We start from the raw sequence: 25,941 nt of genomic DNA, 5'->3' as shown, positions 1-25,941 counted from the left end.
AAAAATTATTGTGATTTTTCAGCAACATTTTCTGAAAACTTTGCATTAACTATTCTAAAAGATGTGTATGTTACAATGGTGAAGTGACATCTGGCAGAACTGGCTGAGCTTGAATCCGCTCATCGAAGACAACTCTGGGAAGCAGAAGAAGGAATAATACCTTCTACAATAATACCTACCTGAGAGGTAAATTAATGTTTCTCTAACTCCCAGTGTCCTCAAGCACCACAGACCATCAACAACATTTACTTTCTAGCAGTAAGCTATGAAACTTCCTTCGTCCATGTCTTGGTTTTGTTAAAACCAGTTTTCTCTTTTAGTTAATTTTCCTGTCACCTAAAGTCTTCTTACTAGCTGCACTTTTCTAAAAGCTAGATACATGTTTTGGTAGACATAGCAAAGGAATGCAAGGTCTCTGATAAAGATGCACATCCTGCTAGAGAGGCAAGCAGTGAATTGAACAGGTGACTGAAACTGATCAACTGAGTATTCCACCCCATTCACATGATACTTCATATAAAAGTGGGAGATCACAAGAATCTCGTTCCCTTTTCCCTATGTCTGACATTAGGAGAGGACCTTGTGAGTCATTCCTGTGAACTGAGGCCTAGTGACAGACTGAATCCAGTTCTGGTTTGCTGCAGAATCCAATCCAGGACTTCCAGGTGCAGGCTATGCTGCTGCCGGGAATTTCAAGATTGGTTTTGTATATTTTCTATTATTTTATCTATTTTATTAGTAGCATTAGTAAAACATTTTTAATTTTTTCCAACTCTCTTGTCTCTGTCCTTCTTTCCCTTCCAATCACCTGTATTTAGTGGGGAGGGGGAGGCAAAAGGGGGACTGGGGGGAAGAGTGGGTTAATAAAACATCTGCCACGGTTTATTGTCACCCTGCAATCAAACCTGGCCAGATACTGCAGGTTTGAGCTGTTGAGCAGGAATTTCAGCAGCCAGGGTAGTTCTTCATACAGCATTATCAAAAATTGGAAACTAAATCTCATCCCTAAGGACATTCATGCCATGGGGAAAAAAATGAGGTGGGCATGAAACTTAATCACTCCTCTTAGGCACAAGAAGCTGAAAGCAAAGTGCACATGGCCTTTCAGATTCAACATAGATTGCTCTGCTTTCTTGATTCAAAGCCTTCCAGATTTCATGCTGACCCTTCATGACTCTCTTTTGTCAAGAGATCTTAATTGTAGAACTGTAGAACATGGTCTGTTTCCCTGGGTTTGTTTTTAGAACTCTTCACCTATTCTGCCTTGATTCAATAACTTAGCATGAGAAGCTTTCACATGACTCATTCTACCTCCTGCATGATCTAACAAATTGTAAATATGAAAAAATTTATGGGGAAATACTGTATGTTGGGGAGGTTGTGCCTGGATGTTTTTGTCATTAAAAAATGTCACCACCTTGTGTTGCTTCTGTCCACCAAGGTAGAATTTTATATGTAAATCTTTCCCTAAGCATACTAATAAGGTGCATAAAATTGTCTCTTTCTTTCTGAGCAGAGAGACCCCAAGGAGAATTGCCTGTTTCAGCGGGACTGCTGTAAGTTTTGAGCACCCTGGACAGTGCATTAATGCATTTGAAGTGGCCGTCATCTTTATGCAGTTCTCTCCTCTTCCCTCCTTACTACATACCAAGCTCACTTCCACATTCTTCCAGTCACAAAGAAAAGCAGAAAGACTGGAGGCACTTACATATTTTTGAGTTAAGACTTCTTACTTTAAAAATGAAATTCATGTATTTTTTTGACTGAAGCTTCCTGAGTGTCACAGACACTCCAGTGGTAATATGAGAAGCATAAGTTTGGCTCCTACTATGGCACACAGCTTAAGTGCAAAAGTGATGACAGTTGATTAGCAGGTGAGGAATGATATGCCTCCTCACAGGAGTTGGAATAAGTCAGCATACATTCCCAGTGTTCTTGAAGCATCAGTGAGTTCCTAAGTTTGGAGATCTATAAGTTTCGGTGTCTGATCTTATGATGTTGCCACTAGGGCTCACCAACTCCTCTTCAAATTAAGGTTTTGCCAACACAGGCTCTGAGGAGTGATTACTGAAACAACAGACACACTCAAGCCTCCCAAAGGACAGGCTTTTCTTTTCTAAGGGGCTGGCCGGGGAGCCAGATATCTTCTCTTAATGCCCATCATCAGTACTATATGCCAGTGCTGTTCGGCCCTGATCAGATCTGGCCTTGGTGCACTGCAGAGGTCTGAACCACTGTAGTGATCCCTACAGACTGGTTTACCCTGTTTTAAGTCTGTTTGTAGGGACTGTGGACAGACTCAAGCTCCTCTCATTAGAAGGCCAAACTAACACAGCAGCAAGGTACTATGGGCATGTAGGGGTGAAGGCATCAGATGGGGAAGCAAGGTTCACTTCTTAGATCTGATAATATAACCTCCCTGTGCCTGTGTCACTCCCCTATAGGATTGCACTTGCATGGACTGAGGACTATGTAACTATTCAGCTCTAGCTTCTTCCACTCCAGGAGAACTTGATATCCAAATTAACAATCAACCTGTCCTCATGGGCTTTAGGTCTGGTTATCCTTTTTAATGGACAGTCAGACAAACTCCAGTTTTCTGTGGCTTCCCCACCTCACACAAGTCTTCTTCAGGCTGTAAGAGCTTCAGAACATCAGACAGCACCCTCTTGCATAGAGTATTAGCATCATAGAATTATTTTGGTTGGAGTAGACCCTCAAGATAATGGAATCCGACAGTTAACCTAACACTGTCGCTAAACCTTGTCCCTAAGAACCTCATCTACGTATCTTTTAAACACCTCCAGGGATCGGGACTCAACCACTTCCCTGGACAGCCTGTTCCAGTGTTTGACAACCCTTTCCGGGAAGAAATTTTTCCTAATATCCGATTTAAACCTCCTCTGGCACAAGTTGAGGCCATTTCCTCTTGTCCTGTCACCTGCTACTTGAGAGAATAGATTAGCACCCTCCATGCTGCAACCTCCTTTCAGGTAGCTGTAGAGACCAATAAGGGCTCCCCTCTGACTCCTTTTCCCTAGGGTGAACGACCCCAGATCCCTCAGCCATTCCTCATAAGATTTGTGCTCCACGCCCTTCACTACCTTTGTTGCCCTTCTCTGAACTCTCTCCAGTACCTCAATGTCTCTTTCGTAGTGAGGAGCTCAAAACTGAACGTAGTATTTGAGGTGTGGCCTCACCAGTGCTGAGTACAGGGAGACAAACACTTCCCTAGTCCTGCTGGCTACGCTATTCTTGATACAAGCCAAGATGCTGTTGTTTTTTTTGTCCACTTGGTCACACTGCTGGCTCATGTTCAGCTGACTGTTGACCATCACCCCCAGGTCCTTTTCTTCCAGCCACTCTTCCCCAAGCCTGAAATGCTGCCTGGGGTTGTTGTGACCCAAGCGCAGAACCCAGCACTTGGCCTTGTTGAACCTCATACAAGTGGCCTCAGCCCATCAATCAAGCCTGTCCAGCTCCCCCTGTAGAGCCTTCCTACCCCCAAGCAGATTAACATTCCTACTGAGCTTGGTGGTTTTGGTTTTTGTTTTGAAAAGACCGTGAATAGTCAAACTCTATTCACTTTTTCCACACCACACAAGAATTCACAGACCCCTGTCATATCCCTTTTCAGTTTCTCTTCTGCACGGTGAAGTCTATTTATTATTTTTCATAGTAGTAGCAGTCTGTTTACTTATTCCAAAAGATGTAGCAGATCTCAAATAATTCACCTTCTATATACTATGTACAGAATAGATACTATGCAAAGCAGTTACAAATGTATATTGTTCTGCATGGGGATGCAGAGCTTCTTACAGAGACCAGTAAACCATGAGGCTTAGGTACTCAGGAGTGACTGATGAGGCATTAAGGAGCTCTGCCCATTCCCCAGGACAGTGAATAGTTATCTAAACTCAGACTAAGTGAAATGTTAGTGAGCAGCAAGGAGAAGGCAAACCAATACTGTGAAAGAAGATGTCAAAAATGTAAAAAGATTTTCCAGATAAGAACTGTTAGAGTTTATAAACGATAGGACAACTCCAAAACATGTTTTCTAGGACAAAATAAAGTCAATGAATAAGTTCTCCCCCAGTTGGAATACTCAAAAGAAGGAAAAATTAATGAGAATCACTCTTTAAATGGATGAAGAAATGTCTGTTTTAAAAGAGCAAGTGCAAGTTGTTGACGGTCATGAGCAGAGATGGATCATGCTTTCAGTATCTCTATGAAACATGAGTACCCTCTATGATATGGAAAGGTCAGTTCTTTACAGAGGTATGAGATGTTCCTAGAGAACAACAGACTGACCACTATGAAACAATATCAAGCAGTGGTATAGAGGCCCATGTTGCTTTCCCTCAGAGGTACGTATTCAGAGGTATTACTCTGCTTTGTCATGATTACTCAGGGCTCCAATCTCACAAATATATGTGTACAAGTACCTGGACAGCTGACTACAGCTGAAGACAAATCAAAGGAAATTGGGTTGCACACTGAGAGAGCCCCTAAGAGTCAGGGTGAGAGCTGAAGCACACTGTGCTTCAGGCAAATCATTAAAAACTGGCATTTCTGGCAAATGCCTTAATCTTGTTAGGATCTCAGAAGAGTCATCTGGAATCTCAGATGCATATTTCAGCACCTGAAGAACAAATCTGAAGTTGAGATTGTCAGCTACTGAGGACTTCAGTTTTATTCTTATTCTGTTTATTCTCCCTACAGCTTTTCAAAGCTTCCAGGATAGACAAGGAAGGATGTCCTGCAGCACCAGGTGAGGAGATCTCATTGCTTAACTTCGGCCTTTCCCGCTCAGCCTGATGTTCTTCGATGAATGTCCTGGCGTTTTCCTTTCACCCGCACTGTTACTCTGTCCCCTTAACTTGTGTTTTTCTTTCCAGAAGAGTTTTTATCAGTTTCTTCATCTTGTTTTCCTCTTTCCTCTTGTAGCTTTTCTATTAGTCAGGTAGACCACCCGTGCCTTCTTCCAGACTCCTGGGAATAGGCTTTACTTCTCTATCTATGCACATCACCTGAGTTCTACTGGTTGAGTCAGTCATATTTAAGACAATGAGTCATCCACACCTCTCTCAGAAGCAGATTTTTCTAAGATTGTGGTTACTGACATAAGCAAGGATACTGTAGTTTGAATATTGAGAGATAAATGGTATGATAGTTGAGAGCAGAGGAAAGTACCTTATCGATGAGACAGACTAGCCAGATTTCTAATTGAAATGTTTTTGGTGAGGAAGCACTTATTTTGGGGGGAACCATTTCTGTGTAGTAAGTGAGGTTTTTCCTTTTCTTTCAAAATTTCGTTTTCTTCAGCATCCAAAAATGTCACTCAGCTTTTTAGAGGTTCTTGGCATGAACTAGAAAACTATGTGTTGAATTAGTTTTATTAGAAGTCATATACAGGACTAAACAGAACTAAACTGCTGCAACAACAACAACGAAGTAGGCCTAATTATAATTAAAACCACCTCTAACATCCAGTACACTTAAATTTTACTAATATCTAACTAAAAATGGAAATGATAAAATATTAAAAAATTACCTCATGGGGTTGACGAACTTATATTTAGCTAATGAAAAGACTTTCCATTCTCCTGTGTGTCAGTCAGACAGGTTTTTACTTCTGTTTTCTTTTAAGGAAGATTTGGAGCACAATATATTTGGAATTAATCTTTGTAATATTGTACCACTTTCTTTTTGGAAAGATAATATATTGATATTTAAGACTTTCTGCTGCTATTTTTAAAAATGTGGCAAAAATTGTGAACTCTTTATGTTTTATATGCTTCGATCATTTTTTTCACATCTTTCTTTAAGACAACCGTTAAGCTTACACACATAATACAAATGCAAGCGTACCCACAAAGTAATGGTCTTTTTTTTCCCCTGTCCTTGGCAACTGATGAATCACAGATGAAATATTTTTGAAAGATTTAACAGCCAAAAAAAAAGGACAATCTCTTCCAAGTGTGTTATGTGAATTATAATTGAACAAGAAATGTGCTGAACTGAAGCTGCACATGCATCTTATTTTGAACTGTCCATTGTTTTAGAAGTGTTAGACTGGTTCTTATCAGCTTGGAAAGCAGCAAGTGTGTTAAAAATAGATCTATGGAGAATGGTTTGTTCTGCAGCCTTGAGAGATAAAATCATCACTCTTCAGTCAGAACTTGTCTCCCATCCTCTGAACCTATTGTGTGCAAAGCCTTTGACATCGTGGCAGCATCATCACTCTTTGACACATGGTGAGAACTGAATGGGCCAGACAGTAGAAGTTTATTCTCATACCCTGTGAGAAGAAGGCAGCAAAGATGCAAGTAGCTATTTGTTCATAACGTTGAGAAGAGGTCTGTCTCTTTCTTGGATGATTCTGGTCTTACCAACATGTAAAGGCTTCCTGCAATGGTTTGACTCAAGAAAATTCAGAACTTGAGAAGAACCTTTCTGTATCAAACTAAATACCCATCTATCATAAGACATATGCTGTGAACTAGTCACGTGAGTTTATAGAAACAAGGTACGTGCAACATCATTCCCCCATCTCAGATACTGAGTTTGTGTCTTGAGCAGGCTCAAACCTCTAGTTCTTTGCAAGATCTTCAGTGTTATGGAGGCTGCTGCAGAGCTTTTTTCTAGGAGAAAATCATCTCTGCCAAGGGACACAGGCAGCCCCCTGTTTGCTATTCCTTTAATTTACATGGCAGTATTCTTAATATGATCATTTGAGGAGGAGTTCTGCTTTACATAATAATCTATACTCATGTATAAATGGGCACATCTGGTTCTGAATATACATATCTGTGGACAAAGTCCTTGTCTAGCCACATCACATTACTTGTGGGAACCAGAACAGGAGATAGCTGAATGATACATTTTCTTGCTGGAGAGTAAAACAGAGCCATTTCTGGTGCTCTCAAAGAGGCAGAGACCCTGTTGGTTTTAAATATGTCAAAATATTTTGTATTGTCTTCCACTAGGAGCACACTGACAGACTGTAAATATCTGAGGCCAGTCCTAGGCCAGGCTACATCATCTCATAAAACACTATCTTCTAGATATTTCTCCTCAGCACAGAACTGGCTTTCCAAGAACAGGACTGCACAAAGGTGCAGGAAATAGCAAATAATTTTTTGCAACAGTGATCTGCCACACAGTACCTTCTTCATATGCCTCCAGTGCATACATCCTCACAGAGCCTTATCGACATCAAGCACTTCTGGTCAACAACCAGTTTGGAAGTGGCAGTTTTCACCTATCAGAACAACCAGTAGTGGTCATGAATGTCTGGAAGAAAAGGACAGATTTGACTCTACCTCAGAAAGACAGATAGGCTGCTTCTCATCTTGCCAAACCAGCTATTAACCATAACAGTCCCACAGTGCCAGCCCTGCACAGCCTTGAGAAAGACACAGGGAAAACTTGCAGCTTCCTGTTGAATTTTCCTGATGAAAGCTGAATCATTCAAATAAAAAAACCCTCAGCACTCCTATGGAGCAGGAATTTCTTACCTTGTGTCAGCTCCATATTCTGTGTTGCTGCTGGTCACCACTCCCTTTTGCCATTATGTTTTGAGGACCCATAAAATACAGACCTCGGGATTTTTTGCACTGTTTTTTGCACTGTTTTTGCAAACAATGCTCTGGGCCAGCACTTGTGTATAAAAGAAGGCTGCCAAAGTTAGTGTTCTTTTATGCCACCTGACAGGGAAACAGATGCTTGATTTTCTTTCAAGTCCCCTGTCTCTGATGGAAGTATTTGCGAAGAACATAGTCTGCTCACTGATGGCAAAACAGATTTAAACACCCAAGTGAAAACTGCTTGTTCAGTCACGTCTAACTGAGGCTTCTCCAACGTTCAGCAGCTCTGCAGTGCAGCATTGCAGTCTTACACTGCAGCCTCCAAAGCCTGCACTGAGAGCTGATGACTGTGCACTGCAGTGTGACGCTCTCCTACCCCAGTACTGCAGTCTGTGGAGTCTAAGTAAAAGAGAGCAACAAAACAAAAGCTTCTGGTGGAGCCCAGTATCACATTTAACTTCAAGGACATTGCTTTGCTGAAACAGATTTTAATTGTTTTAATGCAAATCTTGAAAAGCGGAGTGCTACTGCTTTGATTTCAACTTTGATTAATTGAAGTCTGTGTCAAAGGATTAACTGTAGGATGATAGTGGGACCATGGGAAGGTCTGTACTATACTTAGATGCAAATTTTCCATTTCCTTGGATGGAAAGAATTTCTTGGAAAATCTTTTCAGCACTGAATAGCTTTCCAAGTGATATTGGAGACACAGAAAATAGCATGTGGAGTTGCATGACCCATGTTATACAGCCAGCTGGACAGAAGGATCAGAATGATTTTAAACTGGTAAAAAATGGCCAGACACAAACCATATCTCACTTAGAATTGTTTTCTACCTCATTTTAACTCTCCTCTTTGTTTACTTCACCCTCATATTTCTGTGTCAACTAGCAGAGTTGTGCTCTGGCAGGCCATTTTGATGTCAAAAGTTCAGACTGCAGAAAGAAGGAGGCCCAGGACTGAAACCTGACGACTGCAGTAGTTCCCTACCCATCTGTTAAGATGGATTTCACTGACAGTCCAGAAATGTTCCACATAGAACAGATAATTGACAATACAGAAACAAAGGCACATAAATATCCCATGGCATAAGAGACTTTGCAGGAAATGCAAATATTGTCGAAAGACTTATCTGATCTTGACTGAAAAACTTGAATACACACACACAAGCACGAAGAGACTTGAAAGAAATAGTGGCACATACAGTCACATGAGTTTGGCTAAACCCTCTTTCCTTCATTACAGGAAAAATAGATTCACTGAACTCCTTCATCCTCTGTGGGATTGCCACATTTTTTAACTTGTGGTTTGGTCCTAATGATATTACAATGAGAATCAAAAGGCGCAGAAGGAAAGGAAACACAAAATGTACTCTAAACCCTGTCTTGTTATGCTATTGATTTACAAAGGAAACAGGGCAGACACATTTCCTTTATGGAAAGCTGAGTTTCTGAGCACTGCTATATTTGGAGGGTTTGCATCCTTGAAGAAAAATATTCATGCTTGGCATTCATTCTTTATTTTTAATGCCCAGTTATGTCTAGTAAAGAGATGCAAAAGTAGTTGAGTGCTTTCAGGAAATATCACGTAACAGATAGATTTCTCTTATAATAACTGTTGACAATTCAATACATCAAACCTGGACTATTTCTGGAGCTGTTCAATAATGCTGCTTCAGTAATCTCAGAATGGAAGAACCGGGCAAGCTGGATACTTGCAAACTGAGCAGTACACGAATGATCTCAAAGTGATGTGCAGAGATGCCTCTGGACAGCAGCTCACTGGCTTTATTCAAACCACAGGAGAAACCTCCAAGAATTGTAATAAATGTTCTTTGTATTTGTCTTGATAAATACTTATTTTAGCGAAGGCTGTATTTTTCTGCTTCAGTTTCACAGCACAGGAAAATCAGATGCATTTTTCTTTCCTTTCACGTTTTCTGGTATGGATGTTTTCCTTGACATACTTTATCATGCTTATCTTTGACTTCAGAAAGGTAGCACAAATTAAATGTGTTCTTTTGACATGTGCTCTGCATGTCACAACTAAAGCTGTACTTCTCTGGTCTGACCTGACAGCCTGCTAGATCTGAATTTAACCCTTCTACTGGCAGATCTGCCAAGACACTACGTACAGCATGGACAATGGAACCGAATGTGAAAGAAAACCAAAACTCTGCCTTCAGAAACTACGCAACTTGTAGTGACACTTCCTCTCTATCCCAGTCCTCCAATGATCACAGCAGTGCAAAAATTACAAAATTTGTTTTGTTTTTGTGATTATATCTTCTGAATACAGCACCAGAACAAAAGGAGCTATCTCCAAAAGGATAGTTTGAAGTATCATGCAGAGATCCAGGCTACCATCTGCCACAAACCAGAATAACAAAACCTCTGTCACCAGCTCTCTTCATTGGTTTCTATCACACTCAGGGCCAAAGTACTTGCCTCTGTTTAAAAGTCTCTTCCATGCCATGAAAGGAGTCATGGCTAAGGTACCAGGCTTCTTTCCCACATAAACGATTTTCCATAAGGAATCTCAGGCCATCACAACCAAGAGAGTTCCCTATACACATCGTAATGTCCCCTTGTTCTCCTACAAATGCCCCCTTTAAAACTTGCCACAGGTCACAGAAGAACATGAGTCATAATAACTCTACTATGATAATAAAAATTACCAGTGCTTCCTGTGATTCCATGTCCATCTGCACCTACTAGTCCTGTCTTGCCTTCAAATGTAATTATGTCTTTCTGTTCAACAGAAGTACCTGTGGCAATGACAAGATATTCCCTGTCTGGTGGCACTGGGTGCTACAAGAATATGCATAAACATCCAGTTGTGACAATCCATTCTTATCTCTTGGCCAAAATTAACTCCAAAGTGAAGTCAGCAAAACACAGGTATACATGTGTTGCTGATACATTAAAGAGAGTGGTGCTGTTCCTGCTTGACATTTAGCAAAGACAGCAGTGATGCTGCAAGACTGGTTCCTAGAGGTACAAACAATTTCAGCAAGAGAACATTAAAAAGCCCATGTCTCTGTAATGGATAAGCAGAGGAGGAAATTAAATTGAAGCTTTGAAAAATAAATCTTTGTGCAGACCTTTTTACTATTGCTATAAAATTATTTATTCAAAAGCAAATCTCACACAGGGTACATGCTGGACCAGCTTCCAACAATAAGCTGGCACCCAGCAGAAAGCTAATGAGCCCTACTCTCATGTTTATGGATGCACATCCACCTGGTATGTGTGGTTACAAACTTAAGAGACTGCACAGGCAAACAGAGCACAAAGAGCCCAAAGGGGCCATGTAGTAAATCTGCCTGTGCATTAGCATGTCTAGAAAGGCAATCTGGATATTGGTGGGATTTTATTTTCCAGCAAATCAATGGCAATTTGAAGTATCCACCATTGAGAATGGATCAAAATATACTAGAAGCAAACAAAGATGATTTTCAGTCTTACTAAGCAGGAAATTTTTTACAATGGAAGTAGTCCCTTTAAGGAATGTAAGATAATGGATAATAATTGTTCATTGTTTCAAAAAGCTTATTAAGCAGACAAGAACATCGTCAAATAAGAGATAAAGGATCCTTTGTTTCAGTTTCTCTATTCAGGGTTCAAATTCTACAAACTGGGAACTAGTTCTCACTTTGTGAATGGAGGCTTTCAGAGAGGAGGACTGATTTCTCATCTAGAGTCCTGGGAGCTTCTGTGGTTGAACTAAGTCCCAGCAATGGCATTTTAGAGCAAATGACCCTGACAAGTTATGCTGGTATCTACCTCTTCCAGCCTTCAAAACTAGTCATACCTTTGAAAAATCAAGAAATCAACTATTCGTTTTGAAAAATGTAATGGAAGTTACCGTATTAATAAATCTACTATGACAGGGTTGTTTGAGACAGCAAATACCTTTTCTAATTCAGTGGTGCCCGAAATGCATTCTCATGTAATCTGACAATGGATCAGGTAGCTAGTACACAGGATAGAGGTACAAGACATCTGGGCTCTATTCCCAATTTAGCTACTGATCTGTTGCATGGCCTTATAAAAGAAATTCTCTCTGTGTTTTTCCTTGTACTTCTTCCTAGCCCTTCTGAATGTATATACGAAACTTTCCTGGACCAGGGAAAGGTGCTAAGTGTGTGCATATGTCTTGAACAAGGGGGCATCCAATTCCAAGTCAAGGGCTACAACTGCCAAAGTAGCATAGTGTCTAATACATGGATATGGATGAGCAGGTTAGCAGAAAATGTCCAGGGGGAGAAATTGTACTTCAGAGTGTAATATCAGGGGCAGCTGTTTCAGATATGCTCTTGTGACCTTCCCTATTTAATCACTGCACTTCAAAGTCTCAGCTAGCCAAAAGAGCAGAATGTTTATAAAATGTCACCCAACAGTTGTTTTCACTAATAGAATCTGCCAAACACTGGAAACTGTATTACTAGGAAATCAAAATCATTAATTTGACATTAAAGTAACCTTTAAAAATCATTCCTCAGAGACAAACTTGACCTTTTTAACCAAGCAATAAGAAACACACTTGGCATGAGTCCATATTAGAGATGATACTTCTCATTAGCTGAAAGTAAGGGCATCAACTGCTTTTAACCTCCAAAGACAGTTGGCTCAGACATATCTGGTAAGATCGGGTCTTTCAAAGCAGCAAGAACTTGTATTTCTGGAATTCTTATTGAATACATTATTCCAAATGCTAGGTAGAGGCAAGTGTGAGGATCCATCAATCAGTCTTCAGGCTGGCTTGCCAAAGAGCCGAGAGTAGACGAAATGCCCTGTCACCTCACTGTTCCCAACCCGGAGAAGAACTAAAGTGCTCAGTCACTCAGTACACTGTGAAAATTCACACACAACATCAGGAAAACTGTGTTGCTCTGAGAGTGAACTCAATTTATGGCCTGTCCTGATTCCCCTGTGGTTAACACTGAACAAGACATATGATGATGGTGAACCTTGATCCTGAACATCTTCAGCACCAACGACAATTAAGAGATGTTTCTGCATGCTTCATTTTCGTTTGTGAGCTTGTTGGTTTTGGTTTTGTTTTTTGCTATAATAATGCCTGAGTGGTAACCCAATGAAACACTAGCATTAACCAGACATTGTTATGTCCAGTTTAGCAAGAACTGTGACAAATGATGTTTTGTAGTATGTTCTGGCATTTCCACACTTAATTAATGAATTAACATGAAGAAAATGTGCTGCAGCTGGCATTTAATTGAGAAATAAGTGGGTAGAGTTCTAGCTACTAAAATATCTGTTGACAGATATATCTATGTTGCATGATCTAACCAAGACGCATGTTATATACACATCATCTAGTGAGGTAGTGTCCAAGTCACTTTATTATTTACCCAGGAATTTTTTCAAGGGGAACAAAAACGACTAAAACAATATATTTCACATCCTTGCTTAATGTGTTTCTAACCCTGTATTATTCTACACTTAAAGAATTGCCAGTCCCAGTGAAGACAGTGGAAAGCAGAATGCTGTACAGCACTTTATTTCTGCTGGGTTAAATCACAGATTTAACTGTGATTAATGCATGCATTATCATTATTTAATTATAATAATTTAATTATAATAATGCATTATATTATATAATTAATGCATGCACAGATATTTATTTCTGAATGGCACATCATGGTGCCCTTCCAAAGATGGATAAAGTGTAGTTCTTCACAGCCACAGATATAATGAATTCTGAATGCTGTCCAAGGGGCCCTTTGGTCAGAAGCTTTTTTTGTGTTAGTTTAGACCTGTACTTTAAAAGGTTGCATGTTTTGGCAGAAGTGAATCCCAAAGATGTGTGACCTCTTCTTGCAAAAACTGGTTCCTACGGTTCAGAGCTGTTCAAAAACAAAGCTCAAGGCAAACAGTTACCACCTCTCAATCACAGAAATGCTCCAGAGAAAACAGCACAATGTTCCCTACAGAAATCACCACATACATGACAGAGATTGCAGTCTAACATTGCAGCTTCTATTAAAACCCTGTCCAATGCAGCCATTATCAATGCCACTTTAGAGACAGGTAAAAAAAGATTTTAAGAACATTAACAGAACCTGCTGCCCTTGTTGACTACCATCATTGCAGCTGTGCTGCATGCTGCAGTATCACTGCACCCCAGTTTGGACTGGCAGTTTCAAGAAACACAGAACAGATGAAGTCAGTCTTTCTGTGCCATCTCTCCTAATCTCTCCTTGTACACTCCCACATTTCCCATCCTCCACCATCACCTCCATCTCATTCCTTCTTTCTCTCGCTTGAGTGGGGTCGAGGCAGTGTGTACCATAGTTGACCTGGAGGTATTAGGGTGCTGGCTGGTGCTGCTCTATGCAAACAGGACTGCTGGCCAGTGCTCTGCTGCCTCAAAGGAGAAATGAGCTCCACATGCCTTTCCCTGAGCCAGGAGCATTTTATTTGCATATCTTTCAGATATTTCCATATCTCAATCAACTTCAACTTGGTTTGGCAAACATTTGAAATTATGTGTGAGAAAGAACAGAAGAGATGTTGAAAAATAGCTGGGTAGAAATAGCCGTTTGCTGTGATTTAACACAGCAGGCAGCCATACACTCCACACAGGAGTTCACTCACTTCCTCCCTCCAGTGGGATTAAGGAGAGAAATAGAAAAAAATGTAAACCTCATGTCACAGAATTTCAGGTTGGTCAAACATGATTTGTTCTTGGTGAATTCATGCTGACTGCTCCTGATAACCTTGCTTTCCTCCACGTGCTTGGAGATGATGTCCAGAATGAGCTGTTCCATCACCTTTCCAGGGGTGGAGGTGAGGTTGTCTGGCCTGTATTTTCGTGGATCATCCTTCTTGACCTTTTTGAAGACTTGAGTGACAGTGGCTTTCTTCCAGTCCTCAGGCACCTCTACTGTTTTCCACGACTTTTCATAGATGATGGAGAACGGCTTGGCGATAGCATCTGCCAAACTCCCTTGGCACTTGTGGGTGCATTCCATCAGGGTCTATGTATTTGTGGATGTCTAGTTTGCCTAAACAATCTCTAAAGTGATCCTCCTCAATCAAGGGAAAGTCTTCCTTTTGCCAGACTTTCTCTCCTACATCTAGGGTCCGGGATTCCTAAGGGTGAGTCTTAGCAACAAAGATGGAAGCAAAGAAGGCATTAAGTAACACTGCCTTCTCATTATCATCTGTTACCAGCCTACTCATGTAATTCAGCATCATACCTACATTTTCCCTAATCTTTCTTTTGTTGCTAATATACTTGAGGAGGCCCTTCTTATTGTCCCTGACACCTCTGGCCAGTTTAAGTTCCACGTGGAGCCTGACCTTCCTCACCACATCCCTATATACTGTACAGCCTCCTTATATGTCTTCCAGGTGGTTTGTCCCATTTTCCACATTACATAAACATCCTTCTTCCATCTGAGTTTTGACAAGAGCTCTTTACTCATCCATTCTGGCCTCTTACTGCCTTCACTTGCTCATAGGGATGCATCAGTCTTGAGCCTGGAGGAAGTGATGTTTGAAAATTAACCAGCTCTCTTGGACCCCCCTACCTTCTAGTCCTACTTAGTACTACTTATTATCCTGCTTCCTCTGTGCAGGGTCCTGAACTCCACCATCTCATAGATGCTGCAGCCATGGCTGGCCTTAAGCCTCATACCTCCGATCAGTTCTTCTTGGTTTGTTAGGACAAGGTCCAGCAACACAGGTCTTCTTGTTGGCTCCTCCACCACCTGTGTCAAGTAGTTGTCATCAATGATCTGTAGGAACCTCCTGTACTCTGCACGCCTAGCTGTGTTGTCTTGCCAGCAGATGTCAGGGTGATTGAAGTCTCTCGTGAGAATCGGGGCATGTGATTGTGAGGCTACTTCCAGCAGTCCATAGAAGGCCTCATCAACTTCCTCTTCCTGATCAGGTGACCCGTAGTAAAACGGTGTCCCACTTGTTACCCTGTTCATCAATTTTTACCCATAAGGACTCATTCCTCATTCACCTGTAAGAAAAGTTCAAGACATTCGAGTTGTTCTCTCACATAAAGTGCAACTCCTCCACCTTGCCTTGTTGGCCTGTCTTTCCTAAAGAGTACGTAGCCTTCCATGACATCATTCCATTCATGTGAGCTGCCCCACCATGTCTCCGTAATAGCAATGAGATCATGGCCCTGAAAACACACATAGATCTTCAATACTTCTCGTTTATTCCCTATGCTTCATATGTTGGTGTATAGACACTTGAGAGAAGTAACTGAGCATGCAGGTTTCTCATGATGGGTGTAGAAGGATCTGCCACAGCCATGAATACCCTTGAGGTGGTTGGCTTTCTGGTTCTCATCTTGAGAGGCAGCTAAGGAGTATTTGTCGCTACTCTGGCTGGCCCAACTGGATGTGATGGCATGAGCATCACCACTTTGGATGCCACCACCTGAGCTCTTCAGTTTAAAGCCTACTTCATAACACACTTCTGTGCTTGGCATCTCACCCCACAGCATGTCATGGATCAGTCTGATATATCATCCCCCTCCCACATAATGTCTAGTTTAAAGCTCTATCAATGAGCCCGGCTAGATCATGTGCAAAGAGTCTCTTCCCTCTATGAGAAAGGTGAGCTCCATCAGAGACCAGTAAACCCCATTCCATGAGACCACCCCATTATCAAAAAAGCCAAAATTATGGTGGTGACACTGAACACAGAGCCATATATTAATAGAGTGCACCTATCTGTTTCTTCTAATGTTGTTACCCTCTAGGTTTCCCAGATTCCCTAGGTTTTCCCTACGTTTCCCAGAGCAGAGACTCAGACATAGATTCCAGAATTTTTTCTGAAATAAATAATTTATTCAGAAGTTATAGCATAGAGCAACTTGAGCTGGCTGCCTCCTGAAGAGGGACCCTCAGTGGAAAATATCTTGGACACTATACTCCCACAATCCAAGCTCCCAGTTTCCATGCATCACTCCAGACCACTAGCAAAATTAGAGTCTGGGGTGTTGGCATTCTTAATTGGATCTTTTTATATTCATCAGGTGGGCACTCAATCAAAGTTCCAAACTTCAGTTGCTACTTTGCACCTGCAGCTGGAGAAATAAGTTCTTAGTAACAGCCAAAACATTATTCTGTTAGACACTGTTCTGTTCCACTACTTATCTCCAGGGATGCAGCTCTCTGTGTCTTCTAGCCTGAAGACTGTAGGGCACTTTTTACTTAATGAAGCAGAAAGTTCGAAGTTTCACAGCTTGCAGACGTTACTCTAAGCAAACCTACTTATGCTAAGTGAATTCTGTAGGAGCAGTTTCTATCCAAGTTCTGTAAGAACCAGTATACTTAATACTTCAATAAGCTGAGGCAGTCTATTCGCTAACAACTGTCTTCTTGTTGGCAGGACATAAGAAGCTGAAAAGACCTTGACTTAGTGTAAGCACTGCTTAACAAACTCTAGAACACCACAGTATTATCAACATTTTTCTCATACTAAATTCAAAACTCAGCACCTTGTCAACTGCTAGGAAGAAAATTAACTCTATCCCAGCTGAAACCAAGACATAGTTACATTAGGCTATTTTTTTTAATAAATGGGATATAAAAATATAAGTCTGTATCAAACTGAATAATATAGTAATAGAAGAAAAGCTATACTAAATATGTCTATCTCCATTGGCTTCTAATGTAGTAAGGGTGGGAAAAGATGTTTCTAAATGACCCACCCAGAAATGGCTTAGAGCTAGCTGCTGTGTTCTGAAGAGGCTCTGAATACACCTCTTCACTCAGAATAATTTAGACAAGGCAGCAGGGCCAGACTAAGTACAGAAAGATCACTGGACAGCATAAGTGGTCAAGAATGAAATGCATTAAAGAACAACGCTTTTGGAAGAATGGGGTAAGAGAAATATGCTGGAGTGGTATTGGACATGCATAAAGCATTTTTTTTTAATAAGTAATACTAGAAGAGGCCAGGTAAGTAGAAACATTTGCAAGAGACAGAAGATGGAAGAACTTTCAAATTTTGTGGCTGTAAAAACAACAATAAAACATTACAGAATAGCAGAGATCTAGGACACTTGGAGGCTGGAGGGTGTTAGCAGCAGATGGGGACATCACAGAAGATCCCAAATTAACTCTTCACAAAACAATGATAATTTTATGTTCTGAGGAATTCTTGTCTATCAGCAGCACACCTATGGTGAGGAGCACAAGACTTTTTTGAACATGACACCAAATACTGAAAAGATTTGAAACAGAAAGGTATCCAGAAGTCATAATGCAGGAAAAAAAAATGTGTGGATTTTGATTGCTGCAACAGACACTTCAGATTGAGACTACGCTGGCACAAGATGTAGGAACTGCCAGAGTTTCATCTGCCTACACATGTATTTGGGCACTCACAGAATAGCACAAAAAGCCTGAAAACAGCAGCGGAGTGATTGCTGACAGAAGCAATAGACAGTGCTGTATCAGAAGTCAAATGGACTGTAAGGCTGGAGGCAGATGGAAAATTTATTCATTTTATGTTGAAAAGAAACACATCAGCAAATAGGCAGAAGTCTGCCAAAAATAATGATGAGGAAAACAGAAGCATTCAGTAACATGTAAACAGGTAAACAGGTAAGACCCTTGGTTTCATAATAACGGTTTGATCCAACTAAGGACATGAACTAAGTGGACTAATAAACAATAATTTGGAAAAGAGTGTTGGAAAGTATCACTATTAGACTAAATTGTCCTCAAGTTGGTACCTGTTTTAGAGGTAAAGTTGAATAAAGGTTTTCCTGAGAGATTAACCCTCACCACAATGTAGCTGTTAAAGAGAACGCAGTGTCTGGTAAACAAGTGTTAATCAAAGATGACCCAGGGCTCAGGCATGAGAAGACATCTGCTGCTGACAACAGTATACCAGTAACCTTAAACTGTGTGGTTGAACCTGGAGACCAGTGGCATGTTAATCATGTGGCCCTGTAATATGGCACTGACATTCTCAGAAACATACCATGAGCTTTGTGCACAATTTGCAAGACGTGTGGGGTGAGACTTGTCAGGCTTGCTCTCTTTGAACTTTCCTTGGCCTGCCCAAAACTCTGTTTTGCTTCTCTTAGTTGTGACAGCAAATTCTTTAAGTGAACACATGTCTATGCCTGATTTGGTTTATTTTTCCATCTCTTTCTGTGCTAGAACTCTATTTTTACATAGACAGCAATGGCAAGCAGATACTTTGCCTGGAATGAGATACATACTATATAACACAATGGAAAGGTGTTGAGAAATACAGACCATGTAGGACAGTAGAGGCTTTGAGAAGTGGAGACACAGGTGTGGCACAGAGGAGCACAGCTGCAAATAACTTTTTAAATGGTCAATTAAAGTGCAGACCTGGAGCTGGACAAAACTAGGTTAGGGGTTAACAAAAAGAACAAAGATATGACATATTGAGATGGAGCCAGGTATAGTAAATTTGGATGTAACATGGAGCTGCAGACCAGCAGAGAAAGAGAAAAGCATCTCAGCAAACATGTAAAAATGATCCCAAGTGGATACCAGAGGGCGAAAGAAGAAATCCTCAATAGAAGCATCGTATTCTTCCTGGCAAAGGACTCCACAAGCTGACAGCTTGCGATAACATCCCCCACTATCACCATTAGCATAAAACCACTAGGGAACAGGGGGCAGTGGAAGGATGGGCATTTCACCAAGGAAAGAGATGAAATGAAGGAGTGTGTGTTACATAGAAGTACTCTACCTGCATTTCCACTTCATTTTTGTAATTATTAGAGCTGGATTAGTACAGAATAGTGCCTTTTCAGCTCAGCTTACAAGCAAAATCAAAATAAAATTCAGGCCTATCCCTCACGAAAGCCAGAACCAACTAAACCTGACAGTACCAAAATGAGGCAGGCAGTTAAATCACAAGAGTAAAGACTTTGGTCAGTTCACAGAACCACAGAATGGCTGAGGTTGAAAGGGATGCCTTGAGATCATCTAGTCCAACCAGCTTGCTGAAACAGGGTCAGCTAGAGCAGGTTGCCCATGACCATGTCCAGTTGGGTTTTGAGTGTCTCCATAGATGGAGATTCTACAACCTCTCTAGGCAAGCTGTGCCAGTGTTTGACCACCCTCAGAGTAAAGAAAGTAGTTTCATTCATTCAGATGGAATTCCCAGGGACTCTCTTTTTCTATTGTAGTTATGGCTGAAAATTTGGAGCAAGATATCTCCCTGCACTTGCTGCTTCACCTTCTTTCTACTTCTTTGACTCATGTTAAGGAGCATGGAGATGTTTGAAGGGTAAATTCTGAGATGCTGTCTAGGTCCAAACATTCTCATGAAGAATTGATTGCAGTGGAAATTCTCCTTTCTGAAAGATAGTACAACTTGAAAGAATTTATGTTCCAGAAACTGTTCCAGCAAAACTTGTCTTAACAAATTAATTGCCAGTAGCTTTTCTCTTACTAGAAAAAATAATAAAAAAAATGTTCTTATAAAGGCATTAGACCTATTTTCTTTTTTGTCTTGGGAAGTGGATGGCTGTACTCCAGTCGGGATTTTTCTCATATATTATATACTGAGCAACACTTTCACAACTTCTGGTTTTACTGACCATTCATCTTTTTATATGTATATATATGTATAATAATAATTAAAAAAAAAAAAAGGGCACCGTTTTATGGAGAACTCACTGTCTTACTGTTGTGTCCAAATTGCTAGTTGTTGCCACATCATGATGAAAGGTCCATCTGATCCATAGATTAAATGCGGACTGAAGAGTAAATACAAAACCACAAAACCTTTCCTGAGATGTGTGACTAGAAGAATGGTTTACAGAATGTAGGACATAATCTCCATTGAGGTTTCAGCTGGAGTATTCTGTGCAGTATGGGGACGAGACCTTTTGAGAAATACATGTACCACTTCAGGCAAGCAGAAAGAACAAGCAGAGATTTACATAACTGAAATGCCCAAGAAAGACTTGAAGGGAGACACATAGAAGTCTGCTGTGAAGAGGCAACAAACAACTTTTCTTACATACAAATTTGATAGGAAGTAGTGGAATTAAATGAATGGAAGCAAGTTGTGTGTTATACACTAAGGAAATGCAGCCAAAGTGTGCTGCAGATAGTATTATGGTCTTCATCCTTGGAAGCTTTTGGATACAGGTTAGACAATAATGTGTCAGGCAGGCTTAAGGTAGTTAGATCATCAGAGAGACATGAAGGTAGACTATATGTCCCTTTTACAGTCCTCTTCATCCTATTCCACACTTTCTAGCCCAACTTATCAAGTCATTAAACAAAGTTTAATGAAATAATTAAATCCAGTTGGCTTCAGCAAGACTACTTAACCATTTAGTATTAAGAAAATTAAGCTTGGCTGAACCAGACCCTACAAAGAATTTAATCAAGCCATGAATTAACACAAAAAATCCCTGCAAAAGAAAAAGCTCGTACCTCACACCAAAGTTTATTATTTAAAAAATATAATCTGTTTTTCTTTCTCTTCCTGTTGTTTTCTTTTTTGCTTGCTTGTTTGGTTGGTTGGTTTGCCATGATCAACGTTACCAGAAATAATGCAGGCTTTATAGCCAAACATGACATTTCTACAGACCATTTTATGTCTCTTAGAACTCTGTGAAAGTAAGGAGCACCTTTTCAGGGTTTTTTAAGAGGATAAGTGGGAAAGACTCTCAGTAATCCTGGAGGATTTAGTACAGAGAAGAGCAGGAAGGGAGGGAGAGAAGGTTAAGTACTCTCTCATAATTCTTTTACAGTATTACAGCTTTTTGACAGATGCCTCACTGCACTACACTCTCAAGTGCTATCAGACTTCTGATATCAATTTACACCACATCCACGATATAATTCCTTCAGCCACAAAGTGATATGGAAATATTTAGGATTTTCTGACTGTTTGACATCAACAAAAGATGTACCTCAAGTCACCAAGAAACTCGTTGAAGGGAGAAGAAATAACCAGGACACTTACTTTGTAATCTGGTAAGGAATTTGGGTGCATGTTTGTTTTTTCCTCTCCGCACTGACATACATTTACAAGAACTAGATCACACACATCTGGGCTGTCACTAAAAACATTGTTGCCTTATAAGGCAATCTAGTGAAATAGCGTGAAGATGAGACAAAATCACACCGATTTTCACAGGTTCCCTGGGAGACACCAAAAATCTTATTTCCCTCATTGCCTGACTCTCTCTTACCCATTCTCCCAAGAGCTGTTGTGATGGCAAGATCAACATATTGACCTTTTGAGAGGTCAACCATGAGATGAAAATGTCTGAGCAACACACAGTAATATCAACCCACAACTTTATAATATATGTATAATTAGTAATATTTTATTAGTAATATTTTCAAAATTTCAATCTTGAATAAAGCACAAAAAGCTACAGACATAAGATTTTACCTAGACAAAATATTGTCTTGACGTAGTTGGAAAAAAACAAAATTATGTAGCCAGTGAAGGAACACTGAGCAGGATTATTAAAATGAACCCTTTTTATTTATAATGTTATCCCAGAAGCTCTCCAGTGAATCTTAGTTAAATATCCTCCTGAGAACAAGATTCAACTACAAAATATTATTTGATCTGATTATAAATGTTGTTACTATAGTCAGTCATGCACTGCATATTAAGAGAATACTTATCAAACTGAGCTGAGACCATCAGTCAAGACATTCAGTTATCCCTATGGCTATACTCTACAAGAGCCTGTTATAATGAAACCAATAAAAAACAGGTCTCATGAAAAGCTGCAATACAATTTCAGAAAATTATAAACAGTTGAGGAAAGGAGGGAGGGAAAAAGGAAGAAAGGGAAGGAAAGGGGGAAGAAGGGAGGGCACAAGGGAGGGAAGAAGGGTGGAAAATGTCCAAACACAGTGACAGTACTTCAGAAAATAAAATAAAGCATATGTTTCTTCAGTGAGAAGACATCTTCCCTTCCATGAGGAAATTTCCTGAAGGATGAAGGTTTCACAAAAGATGCAGGCAAAGCAACTAGAGAGTGTGTGGCTGCATTTCTCCCCTGGAACCTCATCCTGAGGGGACAACTTTTGCATTTTTGATTCTTCACCACACTAAGAGGGCAGCAAAGAATTTTGTATCAGCCAAATCTCTCACCTCAGATGGAGCAGGACTGGGTAAATGGTGTCTGGACAGCACCCAAGCTTGTATATGAAGCCTGTGACACTACTGTTAGTCCAATCTGCACTGTATTCATCATAGTGTTTTGCTCATAACCTCTCAAGATCTTCCTGGCTTTCCTCCTTCCTGCATCTTCTCTTTCACTGAGAGGAGTCCAGAGGTACATGAGACTATAGCATCCCCTACTAACGATGGTTTGATCATCAGAATTAAAGGGGGATAGACAGGTTACTTCCTGCTTTTGGCATCTTCTCCAACAAGACCTTCCAGTCATTAACAGGGAAAGCAAATCTGATGGAGAAAATGCTTTGACACTGGCCTGTTTTTCAGTATCTGGCTGAACAACTTCATGTAAAAACTAGTACTCTCATAACCAGGGCTGCCCTACAGCCTCAGTAATGAAACACTACTCTGCTATGAACAAGATAACACTTTTCATGTGAAATTCTAAGTCAGAAAGTTAGCTGTTGGCACTGCAGTGAAGTGGAAGCTTGAGTCCCTTTGTTTCAGCCTGAATGGTACAGTAGTATGGCAACCCGCTCAGTAGGTGAAGGGAGAGCAATGGATATTTTCTACCTGAACTTCAGTAAGGCCTTTAACACTGTCTCTCATAAGATTCTCATGGGCAAACTATTGATATACATGGTGGACGAGGACACAGTGAGATGGATTGAAAAATAGCTCAATGTCCAGGCCACAAATGTAGAGAACGGTGGCAGGAGGTCTGATTGGAGGCCAGTAACCAGAGGTGTACTGCAGTTGTCAATAGGCAGTCCCATCCTAATTAACATCTTCATTAGTGATCTGGATGACAGGGCAGAATGTACCCACAGCAAGTTTGCTCAACGACAAAGCTGAGTAACTGATACACAGAGGGTATATCCAGAGGGATGTCAACAGGGTGGAGACATGGGTTAAGATGAACCTTACGAAGTTCAGCAAGGGGAAGTGCAAAATCCTGCAGCTGGGGATGAACAGCCCCAAGCAGTAATAAAGGCTGGGAGTTGCCTGGCTGAGAAGCAGCTTGGCAGAAAAGGATGTGTGGGTCCTGGTAGACACCAAGCTGAACATGACCCAGCAATGTGCCCTTGCCACAAAGAAGGCTAATGCTGTCCTGGGCTACATTAGGAGAAGCATTGCCAGCAGGTCGAGGGAGGGAATCCTTCCCCACTCCTCAGCACTGATAAGGCCACATCTGGCATGCTGGGACCCATTCTAGGCTCCCCAAACAAGGAAGATATGGACTGGAGAGAGTCTAGCAAAGGGCCACTAAAATGATTAAGGGACTGGGGCATTTCTGATATGAGGAAAGGCTGAGAGAGCTGGGGCTGTTAATCCTGGAGAAGGGAAGGTTCAGGGGGATCTCATTAATGTATATGAAGACCTGAAATAAGATTACAAAGACATGGGAGCTGGGCTCTTTCCATTGGTGCCCAGTAACAGGACCAGAGGCAGTGAGCGCAATTGTTACTATTGTGGCAATTTTTGTTATATTTCGCAATATTTTTTGTTACGATTTTCCCCATAACATACACAGGCGGCTTGGCAACCCGCACATCCAGAAGCAGCGCGGCCTTCTCTGCACATCCCTTTTGCAGCCCCTCCTTAGGCTGCAAGATGTCGAGCAACTGCAGTTAATAACAGTGCTTCAGCTTTCTGAAACTTCAACCAAAGCACCTCTGCAGAACCAAAACAGAGTTTCATTTTGCCAGCAAGCAGTCTGAGGGTTGTTCCACTTGCAGCCATCAAGGAGAATTTCTCCAAGTTAATGAAGACTGCAGATTTAAAGTGGACTTGTTCATGTACAAAAAGGCCTCATTAATGTGGTGCTTTGTAGAAAAACAGCAGCTTTTATTCAGTAGAACTCCCCTCCAATCTGGATGCAAGCTAAAGTGAGCTCCTAGGGAAGATGCAGAGAGCAGCTGTACGGAAAAATGAACTCTACCACACACCTATTACATTGATGAGATGTGATGATAAAAGAAAAGCAGGACCAGACTACTGTTTGTTAGTGTTATTGTGTTTTAAGGTTCCTAAGTTCCATGGAAGAAATGTAACAACACAATGGATACTGAGGAAGCCCCTCGCAGACAAGGACATGAAAATAAGTTAAAAATAAGAGGACTGAATTCACTGGCCTTCTCCAGGCGATCTTTCTCTTCCATGGAGAAGTTCTTCCTTAAACATGGAGTGTCTCCAGTACAGCAATCACGACTGTTTATGCTAGTAGTAAGAAGTCACAGCCTGGACTAGTCACAGAATCATACAATCACAAAATCGTAGTTTGGGTCGGAAGTTGTGGATGTATTTCTATTAGATGGAGATTTGTTATTGAACTAGTCAGGCCCAAAGGAATTTCAAGGCCACCTTGGAAAGCTGAAAACAGGATCTGCTGTGGAAGTAAAACCGTTTAGCAGCTACACAATGTAAATCAACAGACCTACCAACAGTGAGACTCAGGCGCGTGGACAGCTCATGAACACAGATGATATCCAATCAGTTAATGCATGCTTGGAGTGTGGACGCATGATCAGGAATTAACTGCATATATAAGGAGGCTTGTTTCTGTAATAAATGGCTTTGCGTGATTAACATTGAATTGGAATGCCGAGTCCTTTATTCGCTCCAACAGGAAGTAACCTTCAAAGGTCATCTAGTCCAACCCCCCTGCCATGCACAGAGACATTTTCAACTCGATCAGGTTGCTCAGAGCCCTGTCCATCCCGGCATTGAATGTCTCCAGGGATGATGCATTACCAACTCTCTGTGCAACCAGTTCCAGTATTTTACATCCCTCATTATAAAAAATTTCTTCCCCATGTCTAGCTTGAATCTCTCCTCTTTTAGTTTAAGACCATTATCCCTTGTAATATCACAACAGGCCCTGCTAGGAAGTCTGTCCCCATCTTTCTTATAGGGCCCTTTTAAGTACTGAAAGGCTGCAGTAAGGTTAGCCTTCTCTCCTTCAGGCTGAACAATCTCTCAGCTTTTTCTCATAGGAGAGGTATTTCATCCCTCTGATCATTTTTGTGATTTTCCATGTCTTTCCTGTATTGAGGGCTTCAGAGCTAGATGCAGTACTCCAGGGCAGGTCTCACCAGAGCAGGGAAGAGGGGCAGAATCACCTCCTTGGACCTGCTGGCTGTGCTCCTTATGGTGCAGTCCAAGATACGCTTGGCCCTCCAGGCCACAAACTGTTGTTACTG

The 25,941-nt window shown here is 41.0% G+C and overlaps 1 long non-coding RNA gene across 1 annotated transcript; it reads left to right on the top strand.

Annotated features, from left to right (window-relative positions):
- Positions 1-871: 871 nt before the first annotated feature.
- Positions 872-25,323, top strand: LOC110363538 (uncharacterized). The gene is made up of 4 exons (XR_002421706.2): positions 872-1,556; positions 4,723-4,771; positions 21,345-21,570; positions 22,515-25,323. It is a non-coding gene; the product is annotated as an uncharacterized LOC110363538 (long non-coding RNA).
- The last annotated feature ends 618 nt before the right edge of the window (positions 25,324-25,941 follow it).

This window comes from Columba livia, chromosome Z (genome assembly GCF_036013475.1).
Source record: "Columba livia isolate bColLiv1 breed racing homer chromosome Z, bColLiv1.pat.W.v2, whole genome shotgun sequence".
Classification (NCBI taxonomy): Eukaryota; Metazoa; Chordata; class Aves; order Columbiformes; family Columbidae; genus Columba; species Columba livia.
The sequence above is the reverse complement of the archived record's forward strand: the minus strand, read 5'-3'. Positions and strand labels throughout refer to the sequence as shown.